At 45.4% G+C, this 20694-nt stretch overlaps 2 long non-coding RNA genes across 5 annotated transcripts in view; one reads left to right on the top strand and one right to left on the bottom strand.

Annotated features, from left to right (window-relative positions):
• LOC120387648 overlaps positions 1-4860 on the top strand; it is a 44244-nt gene extending 39384 nt beyond the window's left edge. The window contains exons 2-3 of the long non-coding RNA XR_005590282.1: positions 3818-3948; positions 4443-4860. This is a non-coding gene — a long non-coding RNA (uncharacterized LOC120387648). The remainder of the gene's footprint in view (positions 1-3817; positions 3949-4442) is intronic.
• Positions 1-20694, bottom strand: part of LOC120387647 — a 114645-nt gene that overhangs the window by 80920 nt on the left and 13031 nt on the right. The window contains exons 1-2 of one of the 4 annotated variants that reach the window (XR_005590280.1): positions 19941-19965; positions 15708-15846 (exon numbers count right to left, since the gene is read on the bottom strand). The exons of 2 other annotated variants lie outside the window; for them this stretch is intronic. This is a non-coding gene — a long non-coding RNA (uncharacterized LOC120387647). Of the gene's footprint in view, positions 1-15707; positions 15847-19940; positions 19966-20694 lie in introns of those variants that run through there. One more of the 4 variants, XR_005590277.1, reaches the window with a different exon arrangement.

The raw sequence follows: 20694 nt of genomic DNA, 5'->3' as shown, positions 1-20694 counted from the left end.
GTGATGTCAGTCAGAAACCAGAACTGTGCAAGGCTGACCATCTGCAGTGATGTGTCCAGTCTATTCCCAACAACCACCCTCTGTGCAATTCAGATTGGCATCGTTACTGAAGGATCTTTCCATAGAAGAACATTAGGATGCCTGGGAGAGATTTTCTGCTCTCTCCAGTAGGTGGATGGGACGAGGAAGGAGAGATGCATGAAAACAGAAACCTTGATATCAGTTTATTTATTAATCTAAGAGTCTGCAGTTAACACTCCCTCATTAGGCCAAATGGTTTCTGTGTCCAGATTTCAGACAGACAATCTGAAAGTTAAACATCTCCCAACTGTATTCAGCATTAAATAAGATGAACCCAACAAATGTAACGGATACAGTCATCTTAGGAGAATTTGCTGACATGATTTCCACTGACTGTCCTGGTAGAAGGCTTTCCTGTGAAGCATCTCTCACTAAAAAGAGTTTGAGCCAGATCCTTGGGTCCAGCCAAAATCCAGGAGTGATAGAAAGGTGGCCCATTGCTCACTTGTGCTTCCCCAAACCTGAACCAGCTCTGTGCTAGTCTCCTCTTCTCTGAATCTAGCTGCTGAAGGACCTTAGGGGCCAAACCATAGTCCATGATGAGCTGGGCCTAAGGGTATCCCATGCAAGCTCCTCTACCTAATCTGTGGCCCTCTGTGCCAGAAGCAGGGAGAAGGGTCACATAGGAACCACTGTGCTATCTCCATCAACTGGAGAGCACTTGCACTGAGGTGATGATCCTCATGTGTCCAGTTACATTGGGTTTATGGCCAGTTGACAGCGACGTCTTCACAAAGCGGCCACATGCCACATCTGCCTGTCTCTAAGAGAGAAGTAATTGTTAGAGATGGCAGATAGACATCTCTGTGCTTTATGGCTACTCTCTCTTGTCACCGCACACTTTGGGACAGGGAAGGACCAACATCCCCTGCATCATCTATCATAAAGACGCTCTTTACTAATGGACGAGACAAAGTTAAACACAGGAGACGTGGACTTTCAGGTTTTTCCTGATGACTGGTGTATAGGAGAGGAGGGAGCAGTCTGAGCCCTGCAATTAAATCAAGTGCTATTGCATCCCATCCTATAATAGGATATAGATGATAATCTGAGCAGAAATGCATATTGCACTGAGTCAGAAATACAGGGGAATGCTGGGTTTTGAAGGAGATAATTAGGCCCAGGAATCTGGTGGTTTCTTATTTCTATGTTAGAAACGGGGTAGGGACAGTACTTCCTATAGGTTTCTTTGTTTAATAGGCTATTAATCGAGATTCCACTTCTGTTTTAAAATGTTTGGGCTTAGGTAAACTGCATGAGCTCCCACACATAGTCATGCCCCATGTGGCCAGTCAGCACCTCAATCTGACATGTTTCACCCTGTGCAGTACTACATCTTTCCTCCACCTACCATACTGCTTCTCAAAAACCCACTACCATGTGTGGTACCACTTTCCTGCTCCGTGCCACACTTCACTAACCAATTCTGTGAACTCAGCTCCCTGTGCCGTATCACACCGCCCCTGCCTACAGCCACATGGGGTACCACCTCTCTGTGACATACTTCATATTCAGTTAGGTGATCTGAGAGGACTGGCTTACAGGCTATAAGACATCTGACAGCGATCTCTTTAATCTAGCCAACAAAAGCCAATGTCTGGAAACTAGACAAATTCATACTGAAAATGAGCCATAAATCTTTAACAGTGAGGGTAATTAACCCCTGGAACAGTTTATCAAGGGTGCAATGGAGTCTCTGACTCTTGAAGTTTTTAAATCAAGATTGAATGTCTTTCTAAAACTATATGCTCAAGATCAACCTGAAGTTAATGGGCTGGATACAGGAACCACTGAGAGAGATTATCTGGCCTGTGTTATATGGGAGATCAGAGTAGATGATTGCAATACAGTAGTCCCTTTTGGCCTTAAAACAAAAAAACCTCTATGGATTTAAGACACCACTGCTATTTTAGAGGTTGCTAAATCTCCTGCCATTTGCAATATTGTCACCAGCTCCAGTCTTCCACCTCTCCTCATTAAAAGCCTTCCCAAGAACTCACCTTCTGAGATGCCTTGACAGATGAGTTAACAGACACTACCTTACATCTATACCGTGCTGTTCTTTGTATTCATTATAAAGAACTGAAACAATGATAGGTCCATGCTTGTACTGTTCATGTAATTGTATGGCTGTGACCCTTGTCCTTCCTCACCACATTCCCTCCATACTATTTATCACCTCTACTTGATTTGGCATGTCTACTATTTAGATTGCAAACTCTGTAGGACAAAGATCATGTCTGTCCCCTATACACTTTTTGGGTATCATAATAATTTGACACTCTCTACCTCAGAGAGCTCCACAGCCTGCCTTGTACATTCCCACGTCTTTATGCATCAACTCCTCAAGCCACCCACTCATGGTGCCACACTGCACCAAAGTGTCAAACATTAGATCTTTGCTTGGTTGATTTGTTCAGAGCTTCTCCCTCCAAAAGCTCACAGGGAACATCAGCCTAGAAGATGTGCTGCTTCGAGAGAGAACTGTCCTTTTGTGCCCTTCGTGCTAAAGCAAAACAGACAGTAAATTAAGTTGGATTTCCCTTATGTGAGATCTTCAGAGTGGTTATGGAACTGGATATGAATTAAAGAACAAGCTTTCCTTGAACACTGTAGTACTTACAGAAAACACTGTATGGCAGTATGCTCCCATCGCATTTACTGGAGTCTGCTAGTGCCCTCTAGGGACTAATTTACATGCAGCAATTCCCAAACTTTGCCTATGTAGTCAATACTTGAAGGGGCTGATCGGTTAATCCTCGTCTAGATCTTGTGTTCCAATTAGTCTGCTGACCATCTCAGTTTTTCTCTCAGTGGGAAATAAAGGGTGCTCACCCTCAGATGCTGAATGAAGCTAAATGGGGGTCACTTCGTGGACATCAAGCAATTGCATGGAAGTCGAATGACTGCACTGAAGCAAAGCCTAGCCAACTGGACACCAATCTAATGCAATGCAGCGGGCTCTGGCTGCCCAGAACCGGCTCTAGGCACCAGCGCTCCAAGCATGTGCTTGGGGCGCAAAAAGCCAGGAGCTGGCCCTGAGCGGAGGTGAGCTGAGGCGGTGCGGGGAGGGCCGCAGGAAGTAACCGGGGGCAGGGGAGGAAGAGGAACCGCTCCCCCCCCGCCCCCAAGCTCACCTCTGCTCCGCTGCTGCCTGCTCCCCCGAGCGCGCGGCTGCGCCACTTCTCCCCCCTCCCTCTCAGGCTTGCCACGCGAATCAGCTGGTTTGCGGCAAGCCTGGGAGGGAGGAAGGGGGAGAAGCAGAGCAGGCAGAGTGGAGGTGAGCTGAGGCAGTGGGGGGCATGGGGAGGGCCGCAGGAAGTAACCCGGGGGGGGCAGAGGAACCGCCCCCCCCATCTCACCTCCGCCTCCTCCCCCAAGCGTGCCGCACACCCGGGGCAGGGGCAGGAGGGGAAATGTAGCACACCCGGGGGAGGAAGGGGGGCTGGGGATTTGGGGAAGGGGTGGAGTTGGGGCAGGGCACCAGAAATTTTTTTTGCTTGGGGCAGCAAAAAACTTGGAGCCGGCCCTGCCCAGAACCCAAGTGCCTGCACAGGAGCCAGGACAAGTTTGGCATGTTTTCCTCAACAATTGCTTTCTAGAGGTTGAGGAGGGGCTGGCATTTTACCTCAGATGAGTCAGCACAGGCCAGAACAGTCACTAGTGTTTCATGTATTGCATACTGAGTAATAACACAAGGATTCCATATTTCTAAAACTAAACTGACTGCTTACAGAGATAACTATTTAAAGAGAGGCTGCAGCTACGGCTAGCATTCATACCATGTGGAAACAGACTGACTTCTTGGTGCCGCTTACAAACTCTTCTCTCCTGCAACCTGTGCTCCTCCTTCCCAGTTCTATACAGGTTGCTACCTCTTTCCTTTTAAGAATTGTTGTTGTGTCTTTTGTGCAAGTGTTGTATGACTTACTAGTAACACCGGGCCCCAGCATGCAACTCATCCTAGGCACACAGCCTTCAAACAAGTCTCCCATTTCTGGTCCGTGTTATTGCTGTTGGTGGAGAACTTGCCCTTGTGTCTCTGCTTACTCTTAGCAGTGAGATATTTGCTAGAATGACCCCCGGCTGTGGAAAAGCATGGGAGAATGTTCCGTTTTTTTCTGTAGAATGCTGCACCATGACCCTTGCAGAGTGTGTATGCTCTCCCCCCCCCCCCCCGTTGGAGTAATCCCCCCACTAACACTCACCGATGCTTTGGTGTTTGCAGAGATGTGTGCCTGACTAGGGTCAGTGAGAAAGTGATTGCAATGTTGCAAAACGTGTATTTAACTGAAGTGTTACAATGCTGTGCGTGAATTTAACAATCCCGCTTCTGTGCATTGTCCCCTGTGCTTCACCAGATGTGGCCTTCAGGAACACCCCACAAATCCTGGCAGAGCATCCCTGCCAGATAAGAAAGCGCCCGAAATGCAGCAAGGAAGGCATGTTTGGGAGGTACTGCAGTCCCCAGTGCAGAAAAAAAAAGGAATGTAATGAGTGCTCAGAAGCCAAACGGCAGGACATAAAAGAGAATTAAGCATTTGTTAAGAAGGCAACTGAGAGGATGATTAAAATAATGGAGGAGCAAATGCAGATGCTGAAGTCCTTAATAGTGCCACAGACGGAGCGGATCCAATGCCGACCTCCCCTGCAGCACATTCAGAACTCTTTTACATGCACCCCCCTAAACTCCGCCCACACATTCCTTTCCACTTTCCGGGAGTTCTTGGTTTCCCCTTCACTTCATCCCCTTGGACAACTTTCACCATAGCTGGACCTACAGACTGCTGTGAAAGTCTCTCCTTCCCTGATTCCACCTTTCCCATCAGGCATCTGGGTGTTTGTGCATGCTGTTTCTTGTTCAATAAAAGCAAAGTTCTTTAATGGTGAATCACCTTTATTTTTTCCCCCTACAAATTGAGATTGCAGGCACTACCAATACACACACATTATCATCAGAGTCTTACAGGAACATTAGGCCCAAAACGACACCATTGCGTCCTAGGAAAACTAGCACCTCTGTCCGAGATATACATTACAGGTGCTCATTGTCAAAGTGCTGCCTCAAAACCTCTGATTCAAAATGCGCCCCCTCTGGGCTTCTCTGGCAGCCCTGATAGCTGGCTGCTCAAAATCAGCGGCCAAGCAGTCTGCCTCAGCACTCCACCCCTGAGCAAACCTTTCATTTTTTAGCTTTGCAGAGATTATGCAACATACAGCACGCGGCTATGACTATAGGAATATTATCCTCATTAAGGTCTAGCCTGCCATAAAGATATCGCCAGCGCACCTTTAATCTGCCAAAGACACATTCAACTGTCATCCTGCACCTACTGAGCCTGTTGTTGAACTGCTCCTTACTGCTGTCCAGGTGTCCCATGTAAGGTTTCATGAGCCACAGCTGTAAGAGATACGCCAGGTCTCCCAGGATCACTATGAACATTTCAACATGCCCCCCTGTAATCTTCTGGTCTGGAAAGAAAGTCCCCACTTGCAGCTTTCTGGTGTTCTTGAAGACGTGTGCATCATGCACCTTCCCAGACCACCCCACATTGATGTCAGTAAAATGCCCTCGGTGATCCACAAGCACCTGCAACACCATGGAGAAGTGTCCCTTCCTATTATGTACTCTGTTGCAAGGTGATCTGGTGCCAAAATTGGAATGTGTGTGCCATCTATCACCCCTGCACAGTTAGAGAGCCCCATTTCTGCAAAGCCATCCATTATTTCACACACACACACATTTCCCAGAGTCACAGTCCTTTGTAGCAGGAGGATGCAATTTATTGCCCTACATATTTGCATTAATGCAGCCCCAACCGTGGGCTTCCCCACTTCAAATAGATTCACGACCGACCCGTAGCAGTCTGGCATTGCAAGCTTCCACACAGCTATTGCCATGTGCTTCTTACCAAGAGGGCTTATTTCCCCAGCCCCAAAGTGACGATCCACCATCTGCAGCTGTTCCATGAATGCCAAAAGCAACCTAAAGTTGCTCCTATCCATATCACACAGCATGTCAAGCAACTGGGAGTCTTCTTTAGTTAGGAACTTCATGATTAATTGCACTGCCATCTGCTATGTCTTAATGACAGTTATCAGAGCATAGGAGAGCAGTGCAGGAACCATCCTTCCCCACAAAGATGCCAGGGTGCACAGCAGAGAATGGCTGTTGCAAAAATGCTGTGAAAGAAAGCTGGAAGTCCATGGACTGCTGGGACACAAAACAATGCATCACGGGACATTTAGCCAGGTCCCAAGATGCACTGCCATCCGCTCCGCCTTTTCACAACACTTAGCAACAGAAGCAGGGCCGCCCCGGGGGGGGGGGCAGTGGGGCAATTTGCCCCAGGCCCCAGGCCCAGCAGGGGCCCCCCAAGAGTTTTTCGGGGCCCCTGGAGCGGGGTCCTTCACTCGCTCCGGGGGCCCCGGAAAACTCTCGCGGGGCCTGGGCCCCCGGAGCTTCTTCACTCCCGGTCTTCGCTGGCGGGGGGGGGGGTGCTTCCTCGCCGGGACAGAAGGACCCCCCCCCCGCTGCCGAATTCCCGCCGACGCGGGACCCGCCGCTGGAGTGCAGCCAGGTCTTCGGCGGTAATTCGGCGGTGGGAGGGTCCTTCAGTTCCGGGACCCGCCGCCAAAGTGCCCCGAAGACCCACGGTGGGGGCTGCACTTCGGCGGCGGGTCCCGCTTCGGCGGTAATTCGGCGGAGAGGGGTCCCTGCCGTGGGTCTTTGGGGCACTTTGGCAGCGGGTCCCAGAACGGAAGGACCCCCCGCCGCCGACTTACCGCCGAAGCAGGGCCCCCCACCGCCGAAGACCCCAGGCCCCCAGAATCCTCTGGGCGGCCCTGAACAGAAGGTGTGTCAAGCTGGCCTGTGGGATAGGTACCCACAGTGCAATGCTCACACTGTCAATGATGGTACCCGCACTGTGAACACAATCTGCCAACAGAAGGAGCAAGTGTAAACATGAGATTCTGATTTTTATTATGTTGTCTTTTGGGTGTCACCATCACTTTTGTCGACAAAAATTGATAGCGTAGACATAGCTTGAGTGTTGTGTGTGTGTGAGAGAGAGAAAGATATAGGTGTCTAAGCATCTGATTTTTCATCAGTTATGCAGTATAAAGCCAAAGCAGGTGGGGAACATAATGCAGTATTTTAGCAATATTCATATTCTGAAAGCAAATGGAAGAGAGATACTGTAATAGGCCAGTTTTGGTATGGAGACTGTCTAGACACTGCACGGTGGCTCATTTTACAATACACAATATGCCCATTTCAGAAAAGGATTAATAGCCATTCTATTTGTGAATATCCCAGTTCACCAGTAAATCGGATTTTTAATTACCTGGAGATGCTAAGCTCCAGATGAGAGTACCCAGCATGCTTTCTGGAGTATAAATATTATATTTCCACTGGTAGTTTGGTCAGCAGGGAAGTGATGAATATACATCTCAGTAAGTCAAGTAAAACTACTCAGCATTAGGCAGATGTGAAAAGAAATCTACCCACCACAACCAAATTAAGTCTCATCCTGATCTCTTATAGTTGGAGACTTCCTTAAATCTTGATGCATGAGGCTTAATGTACCTTTCAAATGTTTGTAATATTATGATATTGGATATTCTTGTTATCCATATGAATGCCCAGGTCCTCTTTGAATATCACAAAATTCTTGGCTTCAGCAATTTCCTGTGTCAGTGAGTTCCATAGTCTAATTGTGAAAAAGTATTTCCTTTTATCAATTTTGAATTTGCCACATTACATGAAAATAATGTCCCATTGTGTTAGGAAACAGAAAACAAACTCCTTCATCTAACATCTCTGTACCATTCATTCATTTTTATACAGTCATGTCTGCTTCATAGGGCATGTGTACACTTACCAGTAGATCAGCACTGCTGCAATCAATGCAGAGAGTGTCAAGTTAGCGGGTCTGGTAAAGACATGCTAAAAATTGATGGGAGAGCACTCTCCCAATGATTTGTGTACTCCACCTCCCTGAGAAGCATAGGGAAGTAGATGGGAGACATTCTCCCGTCAACACAACACAGCATAGCCACCACTGTAAGTGGACCTAACTACATCGACTTCAGTTACATTATTCACATAACTGAAGTTGCATAAGTTAGATCGATTTATTGTGGGAGTGTAGACCAGCCCATAGAGTCACAAATTCAAGAGTTCAGATGATCTGCCGGCCCCTTGTGGCATTAGTGTGATCTATATATCACAGGCCATCAATACCACCCACCACTCTCAAATTCAATTCACCAACCAAAATATTATAGCACACAGGAAATTAAAGTGTTACATGCCACAGATAAAGAATAGGAGGGGCCGATGTGCACCAGAACCTGAGGCCCTGCAAGGACAGAGAATTCATTGTGAGAGATACCCAGATGATCCCAACAAGTGACCCACACCACATGCTGCAGAATGTGAAACCCTCCCCAAGGTTCCTATCAATCTGACCTGGAGGCATTTCTTCCCAACCCTACATATGGCTGTCTGTTAGACAAGTGGTTCTCAACTTGTGGCTCAATCAGCACACAGCTGTGGCCCATGTGACATCCTCAGGGCCCTACAGGTAGTTATTTTTTATTTTAATTTTTTTAAGAGAGCGAGCATGAGAGAGAGCATGTGTGTGTGTGGGTGGGTGGATGTAGCCCACATAACCCAGAGAGCTGCATATGCGACCCACAGTGGTAAATAGGTTGAGAACCCACTGAGTTAGACCCTGAGCATAAGAGAAAATTTTCAGAGCCAGCTCAGAACATCAGCTCACTAGCCATGCCATCTCCGATGCTTCAGAGGAAGGACACAAAATAAACAAAAATAAATAAATCCAGAATACATGAGGGGAGGGAGGGAGGGAATCCCCTGCAAGTGAGCAACTGAAATCATGAAGCAGGAGGTTTTACAAATTTAAGACATAAACCAAGAGGTATCCCCAGGGCTGTCTAACTCTGCCCCCTACAATCACAAGCAATCCTGTCATACAATCCCTTCATAGTGTGAAGTATCCCAATTCCACACACACATCATACAAGAGTTCTTCCCGGCAGGCCCCTAATCGTTCGTTGACCTTCTCTGAATTCCCTCTAATTCTGCAATATCCTTTTTGGTGCCCAATACTACAAACAATTTTGCAGACGAAACTGTACCATTGATTTATATAATGGCATGATAATATATTATGCATTATTCTCCATTCCATTTCTCATGCCTTCTAGCATCTTGTTTGCTTTTCTTGACTGGAGCTTATATTGAGCAGATCTTTTCATTGAACAGTCTAAAATAGTGTCTCAGTCCCTTTCCTGAACTGATTGATTTATATTAATGAGAGTTAACTGCCTAATCTGCCTAGGAGCTTTTGAAAATCCCACTCACCAGGGGCGGCTCCAGGCACCAGTGCAGCAAGCGCATGCCTGGGGCGGCAAGCCGGGGGTGGCATGCTGGTCGCCATGAGGGCGGCAGTCAGGCAGCCTTCAGTGGCGTTTCTGCGGGAGGTCCGCCGGTCCTGCGGGTTTGGCAGCAATTTGACGACAGGTATGCTGAAGGTGCGGGACCAGCAGATCACCCGCAGAGCCTCCGTCACCAAAGGCTGCCTGACTGCCGTGCTTGGGGCAGCAAAAAACATAGAGCCACCCCTGCCACTCACTACCTATCTGCATCTTCAGGTACCTAAAATCCTTTGAAAATCTGGCCCCTAGTGACTGTTTAAATTATCAATTTGCTCAAACAACTCTTCTTTTGACACCCCAATCTCCATTACTGCCTCATCTTTATTACCAGCAAAGGGCAGGTCTGGGGAAGGAATTTCTCCAACCATCTCTTGGGTGACTGATGGAAAGAGGTCATTTAGATTCAGCAGGCCGGCTGCCTTCTAAGATATATTTAGAAAATCTCCTCCCCCACCCCCTTTAACTATTTGCTGAGGGGACAGAATTATGTATTCATTGAACAGGTAAAGCCTGGCAGCAGCAGCAAGCTTCCCATTCCCACATTGTGGGTGAGGCACACTGGCCAAGAACAATATTGAGTGTGACCAAGGAGTTCAGCATGCAGCCAATCTGGGCCACTCTGTTACGTTCAACAGTAAATGTGCCACTGTGTGCCAATAAGGGAGATTTTTATGTAATTTAAATTCCTATCTAGGAATTAAGTAAGATCAGGAGCTAATTTCATGTAGTCCGTGCGAGAGCTTTTGCCTTCCCATACTGCAGGTATAGAGTAGAAGCTTAGACACCTCAGCCACTTGGGGAAATTAGGTACATTTACATGGTTTGAAACAAGATGCTTATTGTCTTTATCACTTGCTTGTATCTAGAGCTGGGTAAAATGTTTTAACTAAAACTTTTTGACAAAAAAGCAGTTTGGGTGACATTGACATGTTTTGCAAATTCGTGTTAGTTTACTGACTTGTGTGGGAAGAATGGTTTAGTTTTTTCAGTTTTAAAAACGAAGTTGTTTCAATTTTATTTTTCAAAATCGAACATTTAAACACCTTAATTCAAAGCTAAAAATTTTTGGGATCAAACAATATTTAGACAGACTAAACTGAAGTTGGGGCCAACAGCCAGGGCCCCAGGCCAGGAGTGGGGTAGTGCTCCCTCAGGTTGCCAGGTGTCCAGTTTTCAACCAGAAAGCCTAGTCAAAAAGGGATCCTGGTGGCTCCAGTCAGCTGTTAAAAGTCCAGGTGGCAGGGCTGGCAGGCTCCCTACCTGGCTCCATGTGGCTCCTAGAAACTGCAACATATCCCTTGGGCTTCTAGGTGCGACCAATGGGAGCTGCAGGGGCAGCACTTGCAGGCAGAGGCACCACTCACAGCTCCCTGGCCTATCCATCTAGGAGCCAAGGGACATGTCACCGCACCCAAATTCATTCCTGGAGCCTACACCCCGTCCACACAGACCCCCGCATCCACATGGAAAAAAATGTAATCTGTCTAATCTTTGGGAGACTTTAAGGACACTGGAGAGCCATGGCACTGACCGTTCTGGTCAAAAGATGATCCTAGAGTTGCTTCCTATTAACACCATATTTGTATATAAAATTTCTTAAAATATATATGTATATTTTAAATATGGTTTGTTCTATCTCCCATTCATCTTAATAATGGGGCTCTATCCAACTCAAACTTTCTTTAACCTGCTGCTTATTCACTTGTCTGTTAAGGTATCAGGCAGTGCTAGTACCGCTCCACTTCCTTCTCCAAACACACCACAGACTTAAGTTCTGAGGCACACACTCAGAGGTTAGTGTGGCTATTACGCAGTGAGTGGACACTGCGAAGTGAGAGACAGAAATAGTAAGACAACTGTGTAGTAAGTGCAGGCCCTGATAAAGGCCCAGTATGAGGCCTGAACTAAAGTAATGGTCAAGACTTTGCTAACATAAAGCAAAGTTAAGCTGTGAGCCAGAGGCAGGCCCTGCTCACAGAAGCTGGCAAGGAAAGGGCTGATACGTACCTAAAAGGCACTGAACATTCACATACTTGCACATTCCACACAGATAATAAAGAACAGGCTGGCCCATCCCAATGACAGGGGCAAAAGGGTAAAATGATGGATAGAGTTGTTTTGATCGAACCAACATGTACAAGGTAAAAGGCGGCACTTTACTACGTAGAGGGGTTGTACCTTGCTGCGTAGAGGGGTGGCACCTCAGTACGTCAGGTGTGATGTGTAACTTGTTTGTACCTGTGTATAAGAATGCATCCCTGGGGAGGTGTCTTTGTCCGGTCGAGGGGGCAGTGGAAAGTCCTGCCACTGACTGAGCCGGGTCCATTGCCAAGAGGCACTTTCTCGTAGTATGCCCTGAATTAGGCTAAGAAACCTACAGGGAACTGCCATTGTGTCCGAGGTCGCAATAAACCTAGCCGACGTGGCTTTGCATCTTACTGGACTCTGTGGTTATTGGGGGTTCTCGTCGGGTCTGCTGTGTCAGCTATCTGTGCAGAGCTGGGGCAGCACACAGAGGGAACTCACGCACGCAGCCGAGTGATATCAACAAGGAGAAAGCAGAGCACCGCACCGGTACCATTCTGACAACACTGGTGACCCCGACCGCTGATCTGCTGAGTAAGCGAACCTGCCGTGGTAAGAATCCCAACATGGCAGCAAACCTCGAGCTAGGGAACCCCCTGATCCCCTCCCTTATGATCCCCACAGAGTTTGATAACTCTTGGACCCGCTGGATTGCCAGTAAAGGGGGTCCATATGAATTGAAGAATGGGGAAACATGGACAGGCATATGTAGAGCAATGGTAGAAACCAAGGCTCTGAGAAATAGTAATAAAAGTAAAAAAGCAAAACTTTTGCAACTCCTGTCTATGGCAGTGACATGGCTTAAACAGCATGCTGGCATGCTGGCCAAGCAAGTAACAGTAACAAAGAAAGAGTTAAAAGAATCAAAAGGAGCTACACAGCCCTGGAATGCTCTCACCCCCCTTGCAGGGTGGCAAGCAGCCCAGAGACAACCAGTACAGGAACAGAGTGAAACACTGAAAACAGCTGTAAGGAACCTACAAAAAATACATGTGCCGTCCCCTGTTATAAATATTGGTGGTAAACAGCAGGCTTCAGGTAGCTACTCTCTGCCTGAAGAATGGGGACAGAAATGGAAAAAGGTGGCCCTAGTAAAATTAAAAGATAAAACAGGGTCCACTGCATTGCAACCATCACCTTATGATAAAAACCAGGTTCCAGTTAAACTTAAACCGGAACCTAGACTGGTGCCTGTCAGAACGGGACAAGTAAGTGTACAGAAGGAAAGAGTAGCAAACAATACTCTCACTGAATTGGTAAATCAAATGAAGGAAAAAATGGAACAGTTCACAGAGCACATTAGGACACAGGAGCTGTGACTCGATCACAGGGGAGTGAATAAAAAAGAATTTCAAAGTAAAAAACTAAAATTAAGCGGGTTAACACCTAGAATTGATGCATTAACACATGGAGCTGCCCAAAAACAGTTAACTGCAGCAAAAAGGGCACTCTCACTATCCATTTGGCATACACACAAAAGCAACAGACACTGGGGGAACAAATTCAGGTTTTACAAGAGCAGGTAACTACCCCCAATCTCCTCTCACAGCCAGGATAAAAACTAGGGGTGCAATTCCCAACTGTGCAGGTTCCCAATTGCTTTGGCCCATGGAACCACACTCCGCACTCATATCTGAAAGTATAACCTTCTTTCTCAAATATTTGTACATACCAATTAAGTTTTGTCCTTTATATGTTTGCTCAGTTTGCTAAACTTGCTGCTGCTGCCTGTACTTTCAAATACCTTGATGGAGTTAATCTCTCTTGGCTCAGGTCTCGCTACCTTCCTAGGTTGCCCTTCCCCCCCCGCTCCGCCTCTCCTCACTTTGGCTCTTTTTTTGTTTTAAAAGTTATAGTTTTTACAGAAACCTCCAAAAAATAAAGCAATTGAAAACAGAACAAAACAAGAAACAAAAAGAAGACAAAAAGGTAAAAACTTTAAATCCAGTAAATTAATTATTTTAACCCTTCAGGACTGCAACAGCTGGAATTATTCCTAACTTTCTTGAAGATATGGGTGCCAAGCAACAGAAATGCACTCTCTGCTTATAATCCTAAGCACTAACTAATATTTGAAACATGGGCTTTTCTTATTTCCATATAGCAGAGTTTTAAAATAATGTTAAATATAAAGTAATGCAAAATTCCTTGTTACCAAATTAATACAATACATTTGGCAAATATAAATATATTTTTTATCAAATGTATGCTACAGGTTTTAAATAAGGTAATAACTTGTTTATTTAAATGTTTAACCCTTTTTACTTTTTATTTTTGGTTGTGTTATTTTGTATAGATATGAATAGAATTCTGGCGCCATTTGTTTTTAATTGTAAGTTTGTCCTGTATGTCATGTGTGTGTGTTGTGTCTATGTTGTGTGTGTCACGTGACTTTTTTTTTTAATTATTTTTATTTTGTTGCAACAAAAGTCAATTTTATACCCTTTTAAAAATATATATATAAGATGTGGTACCACATTATTTTAAAATCATGGTTGGGGTGTAATCATAGTATTATTAGCACCAATTTTTTGTGCAAAGTTCAAAAAGGTTTCAGTTAGAAATATATGTACATATATTTCTGTCTCAACAAATAATGCAATTGCAAACAAAAAGAATTCGCTTTATCAATCACAGTTTTGTTTTTTTAAGTTTTTTTTTAAATTGTTATTCAAAGAAAAAATGTAAGGGAAAACCTCAACATTAAGGTAAAGATAATATTAACAAAATGTCAATTTCTTGTTTGGGCTTTTTATAAACTTGTTTGCACTTTTAAATACAGTTATAAGAATGCCATAACCAAAATGTTATTTTAAAACAATTTATGCATAAAGCTAACCAAACAATTTTAACAGGTTTCCACATTTTCAACAGGTTTCCACCTTTGGCTCCCAAACATAGTAAAGCATCATGAAAGTATACCCTCAAATACCCTCAAAGTATTTGCATGTATCTGTATTTAAAATTTATTTTGGTTTAATTTTATAGTTGGTTTAGTTTTATATGCTTTTCTTTTGTTATGTTATGTTAATGGGAAGCAATGGTTGTTAAAGTTTGTGCTTCTAAACAGTTAACAAGAGTGAAATTGGTATCACAAGCAAATTAACTCTAAAAAGCTTGTTAAAATTATGGTACTAACTCTTTTGCTGAAACAAAGTGTTCAGCAAAGGAAAGTAATACACCTTCTCATGGAAGATTGTGAACATTTATTTTAGCCATTAAGTATTATATTTAGTATAAAATATTAGTAATGCACCCCAAATGAAAATCAATGTCTATACAACAATTGCAAAAATATAGCTTGTGTTATAAAAGGCTCAGTCCCTATTACATAGTTCTTATTACATTGTAAAGAAACTAAGTTAAAACTGTGTATTAAGTTTGGGTTACTGAAAAACAAACAAGCAAAAAAAAACTTTACTGTTAACTAACAAAAGTTGTTTAAGTTGCATCCCACAGACCAAAGATGCCAGAAAATATCACACCCTGAAGACACCAGTTCATATCTGTATACAGTGAAGAAACCCCCAAGCATCAAGAAAAGAAAAATGAAGTGTTTTATAAATAAGAGACTGGTCAATTACACCTCTATCTACCATATATGGACAATTAATTTAACAATCAGCTAAAAACCACTAGCTGGACCAGGAAAACTGTCATTTAATTTCAACTTTGTTACTGTGTAAAAACAACTGTATCATCACTGTATTGCTATATTATTGCTGTACTACTGTATTATTGTACTGCTGTATTATTGCTGTATTGTATAATTGCTGTACAACATGTACAATGTGTATAACCTTGCTAAATTGTTTAACCAACACACAGGTAAAAATCAACAAACGAATGGCAGCAAACAACATGAAGGCAAGGAAAAAAGAAATTGGTAAAGAAACTAAGTTACATAGTAACTACAAATTGGGTAAACAAATTGCCTGTTAATACCAGTCATAATTTGGGTCAGTGACACTGCATCCTAACAGAGGCACATGTTATTCAAAACAATCTTATTCAGTGTCTGGGTACCAATATTAAATCCGGACACAGCAATATTTCATAAATTGGTTACTAACCTACTGAATGGACATCTGGAAGACAGCATCCATAAGAAACAACTGGATCTACATCAACCAATGGAACAGAGAAGCTACCCACTTCTGTTTCCTGCCCAGTAAAGCTGACCAGAGGGTGACAACCAGCCTTAAGGATAACCTATAACATGAATGGACAGTACATGTAACTAATTACAATATATTTATATATAAAGGCGTCAGTGGTAGTGTCACTACTCCAAATTTTTGTTTTACTTCTCATATACATAGCAGTGTGGGACACACAATCACAATCCCTATCCCAGTATCAGGGCCGCCCAGAGGATTCCGGGGGCCCGGGGTCTTTGGCGGCAGGGGGCCCTTCCGTTCCGGGACCCGCCGCCGAAGTGCCCCGAAGACCCGTGGCGGGAGCCCCCCGCCGCCGAATTACCGCCGAAACGGGACCCGCCGCCGACGTGCAGCCCGGTCTTCAGCGGTAATTCGGCGGCGGGGGATCCCCGCTGGTCTTGGGCACTTTGGCGGCGGGTCCCGAACGGAAGGGCCCCCGCGCCACTACCGCCAAGACCGGGCTGCACGTCGGCGGCGGGTCCCGCTTCGGCGGTAACTCGCCAGTGGGGGGGTCCTTCCGCCCCGGAGCAGAAGGACCCCCCACCGGCGGAGACCGGGAGCGAAGAAGCTCCTGCGCCCTCTTGCCCCGCCCACTCTGGGCGGCCCTGACCCGCTCCCCCCCCCCCGACCCCCCACACTCCCACCCCCCCAGGCCCTTCCCCCTCCCCCACCCTCTGCCCTGAGTGTCTCCAGGGCTCCCTGCCCTTTAGCCAACCTCCCCGGCCCCAGCCTCTTACCCCGGCTCCCTCCTCACACGCAGCCTCAGCACCTCGCTGAACAGCCACAGCGTGTCTCCGGCGGGGCCTGAGCCCCGCCCCGCTCAGAGCCGCGTGGGGAGGGGGCGGGGCTGGGAGCTCCAGGCCCAGCGGAGGGAGCAGAGCTCAGGCCGAAGCTTCCAGCCCCGCCCCCTCCCCACGCGGCGCAGGGCGGGGCTCAGGGGCCCCGGCTGAGACACGCCGCTTGATGTGCTAAGGCTCCAGGAGCGGGACGGAGGCGGGAGCCTCCGCTGTTCTCTTGGGGGCCCCTGCGGAGCCCGGGGCCCGGGGCAAATTGCCCCCTTTGCCCCCCCCTCTGGGCGGCCCTGCCCAGTATTTTAAAACACTCAGCCTACTACTAATAATGAAAGGGATAGTCACTGAAACGGTCATTATTAATGAACATTCGCAAAACTTATTGGTTTATTTGTTTCCACCTGTAAAATTCTTACATTTAGATAAACATGAATTAGTAACAAGGACTAAGGAATCCCTAATGCCAATAGCCCACTTAATCCAGCAGCAAATGCGTGAAGTGGATGAGGTTCAACAAGCGGTGGAAACACCCTGGTGGGCAATCCCCGAGGATGTAACCTTACATCCAGTAGTTCGCACTCTAAGCATATTCCTAATGGGGATCCAGGCCCTAACGGTGGTGGTGGTAATAGGCATGTGCTGCTATATGTTCCATCAAACAAAGAAAGCCAAGTTGCAAGGTAGAGTGAACAAAGGAATGGAAATGGCAATCAACACTGCTGTGGTACACCCAAACGATCATGTTATGGAATAAGAAGTTAAAGCACACTAATTCACAAATTAATAACCATCATCTATAAGCTATATACCGATATATATAGGTGTAATGATTAGTATACATTACATGTTTTATATTACATAATATACATATTTATACTTATATACATAATATGTATATTCCATATTTTACATTTATTTTATATTTACATTTATATTTGTATGTTCTCACGAGGCCCTCAATAAAACACCAGAGAGGCTACTGACCCCCATGTATCCATGGTCCCGGGCCTAACATTCCCAGGCCCAACATAAGGGACTAAAATAATTGGATAATAAAGTCTGTCTAAAAGTCGTACGAGGGAATGTGCAGACTATAAGGACAGATGGGCCATGAGTGTATGGATGGTAAAATAAGGTAACCACATAACAGTGTTTAGCCCACTGGGTTATCTTTAGTCCGTACATTATGCTTTTCCGGGACGATGGGTAAACATCCTCCCTATGAAAAGACAAAAAGCGGGGGAATGTAGTAAGTGCAGGCCCTGATAAAGGCCCAGTATGAGGCCTAAGGCCTGAACTAAAGTAATGGTCAAGACTTTGCTAACATAAAGCAAAGTTAAGCTGTGAGCCAGAGGCAGGCCCTGCTCACAGAAGCTGGCAAGGAAAGGGCTGATACGTACCTAAAAGGTACTGAACATTCACATACTTGCACATTCCACACAGATAATAAAGAACAGGCTGGCCCATCCCAATGACAGGGGCAAAAGGGTAAAATGATGGATAGAGTTGTTTTGATCGAACCAACATGTACAAGGTAAAAGGCGGCACCTTAATACGTAGAGAGGTTGAACCTTGCTGCGTAGAGGGGTGGCACTCTGTGGTTATTGGGGGTTTTCGTTGGGTCTGCTGTGTCAGCTATCTGCGCAGAGCTGGGGCAGCACACAGAGGGAACTCACGCACGCAGCCGAGTGATATCAACAAGGAGAAAGCAGAGCACCGCACCGGTACCACTCTGACAACACTGGTGACCCCGACGTGAACCCCTCTATGCAGCCTGTTCTTTATTATCTGTGTGGAATGTGCAAGTATGTGAATGTTAGTACCTTTTAGGCCTTTCCTTGCCAGCTTCTGTGAGCAGGGCCTGCCTCTGGCTCACAGCTTAACTTTGCTTTATGTTAGCAAAGTCTTGACCATTACTTTAGTTCAGGCCTCGGGCCTCATACTGGGCCTTTATCAGGGCCTGCACTTACTACAAACTGAATGGAGATATTAAATTACAATCTAAAACTGGAGGAGACAGTCCACTATGGCCTAAAATCTTCCATCTCTATAAACAGTTAATTGACGAGGATGACAGTTACTCATTCTCATGTTAGCCACCTGCTCTTTTGCACGTATAGCACATTGAGTTATTGCAACGTGTACCTTAGCACTTGTAAACACCTTTAACCTTGGGAAAAGGTTTTGTCATGTAGTTTCCTAGCACCATGGAAAGATGGAATGTTTTCAGTAATAATTAACAGCTCTCTAGAGGTTAATGAACTGCACAGAGCAAACAGCCTTTCTACAAATGAAAGATTGTTTTATAACTTTTCTTAAAAATCACAGAACTGATACAAAGGGGGTGGAGAAACTCTTAAGTCAAGATTAGTAAAATATAACCATGTTGTCTCTTTATAGGCCTCAATCCTGAAAAGCCCTTCGTGCTCTAGCCCTGATCCAGCAAAGAATTTAGACACATGATTAATTTTAAGCACATGTAGTAGTTCCACTATAGTGCTCAGAACCTTCCAGGATTGAGCCCCTAAGGAGTAAGAACTGATACAGATTCATAGAAATATAGAACTGGAAGGGACCTCAAGAAGTCATCTAGTCCAGCCTCCCCTGCAGTGAGGGAGGACCAAGTACCCCTAGACCATCCCTGACATATTTGTTCTTACTTTAAGCCTGTTCTTAAAACGTTTCAAAGATGGGTTCCAAAACCACCCTTGGAAGCCTATTCCAGCGCTGAGCTACCCTCCTAGTTAGAAAGTTTTTCCTAATATCTAAACTAAATCTCCTTTGCTTCAGATTAAGCTGGTTACATCCCACCTTACCTTCAGTGGACGCATAAAGCAGTCAGTCACCATCCTCTTAATAACAGCCCTTAATACAGGGGTTCTCAAACTGGGGGTTGGGACCTCACAGGGGGTCATGAGATATCAGCCTCCACCCCAAACCCTGCTTTGCATTCAGCATTTATAATGGTGTTAAATATATTTTAAAAGTGGTTTTAATGTATTGGGGGGGGGGGTGTCACACTCAGAGGCTTGCTTTTGAAAGAGGTGACCAGTACAAAAGTTTGAGAACTACTGCCTTAATATATGCGAAGGCATATCAGGTTTCCTCCTCAGTATGTATTTTTTTCCCCTCACTAAGAAACATGGCCATTTTAAACTTTTCTTTATAGGTCATGGTAGAAGGTGCCTCTGCTCTACCCTCTAGTCTCCTGCCTCCAGGCCCCCTTCCTTCACAGGGACTCCACACAGTTGCTTGTACAATTGCCACCCTTTTGGGAGCTGTAGGTGTATACAGACAATAACCCAAAACAAAACTCAGAGTCCTAAAAATCTGTTTTCCAAGGCATAGCACTTACCTCAGAACCTGGCTTTGGCTTACAGCTATCCTGCTCACAGAAGACTTCTTTGTAAACTTCCTGGGGTCAGTTCTCCCCAACAACTACTTCAGCTCTCTTGTAAGGAGACAGCTGCTTGCGGTTCCCTCCCCACATCAGGTGTCTCTGGTTAGTTCATTTAGCATGTCTGCTCCAGGCTTCAAGTCTCCTGCAGACAGCTCTCTTGCTTCCTCTTACTCCCTGTGCTCTCTCTCAGTACATTTTCTAAACCTTTTGTCCTTTAGTTGCTCTCTTCTGGACTTTCTCCAATTTGTCCAAATCTTTCTTAAAGTGTGGAGCCCAGAACTGGCCACAGTACACCAGTTGAGGCCTCACCAGTGCCAAGTACAGTGAGATGCTTACCCAGAGACAATGTGTAACTGTTGATGGAGGGGGGCATATTTTAAAGGTTCTGATGGTATGCAACAGAGTTCAGGGAAGAGCATATAAACCCTGGCAGAAATCTGGTGTGAGTGGGGGCATATGACTGTGTTGCCTTTGCACTTACCTATTTCTTATATGCGATATTCCTGTTAATACACTTCAGAATATTAGCCTTTTTTCACAAATGCATCACATTGTTGACTCATTCAATTTGTGATCCACTGTAACCCCCAGATCCTTTTCAGCAGTACCACCACCAAGCTATTTCCCCATTTTATATTTGCCCATTTGATTTTTCTTTCTTAAGGGTAGTGCTTTGCACTTATCTTTATTGAATTTAATCTTGCAATTT

This window comes from Mauremys reevesii, linkage group 21 (assembly GCF_016161935.1).
Source record: "Mauremys reevesii isolate NIE-2019 linkage group 21, ASM1616193v1, whole genome shotgun sequence".
NCBI lineage: Eukaryota > Metazoa > Chordata > Testudines > Geoemydidae > Mauremys > Mauremys reevesii.
This window is presented reverse-complemented; position numbering and strand designations above follow the sequence as displayed.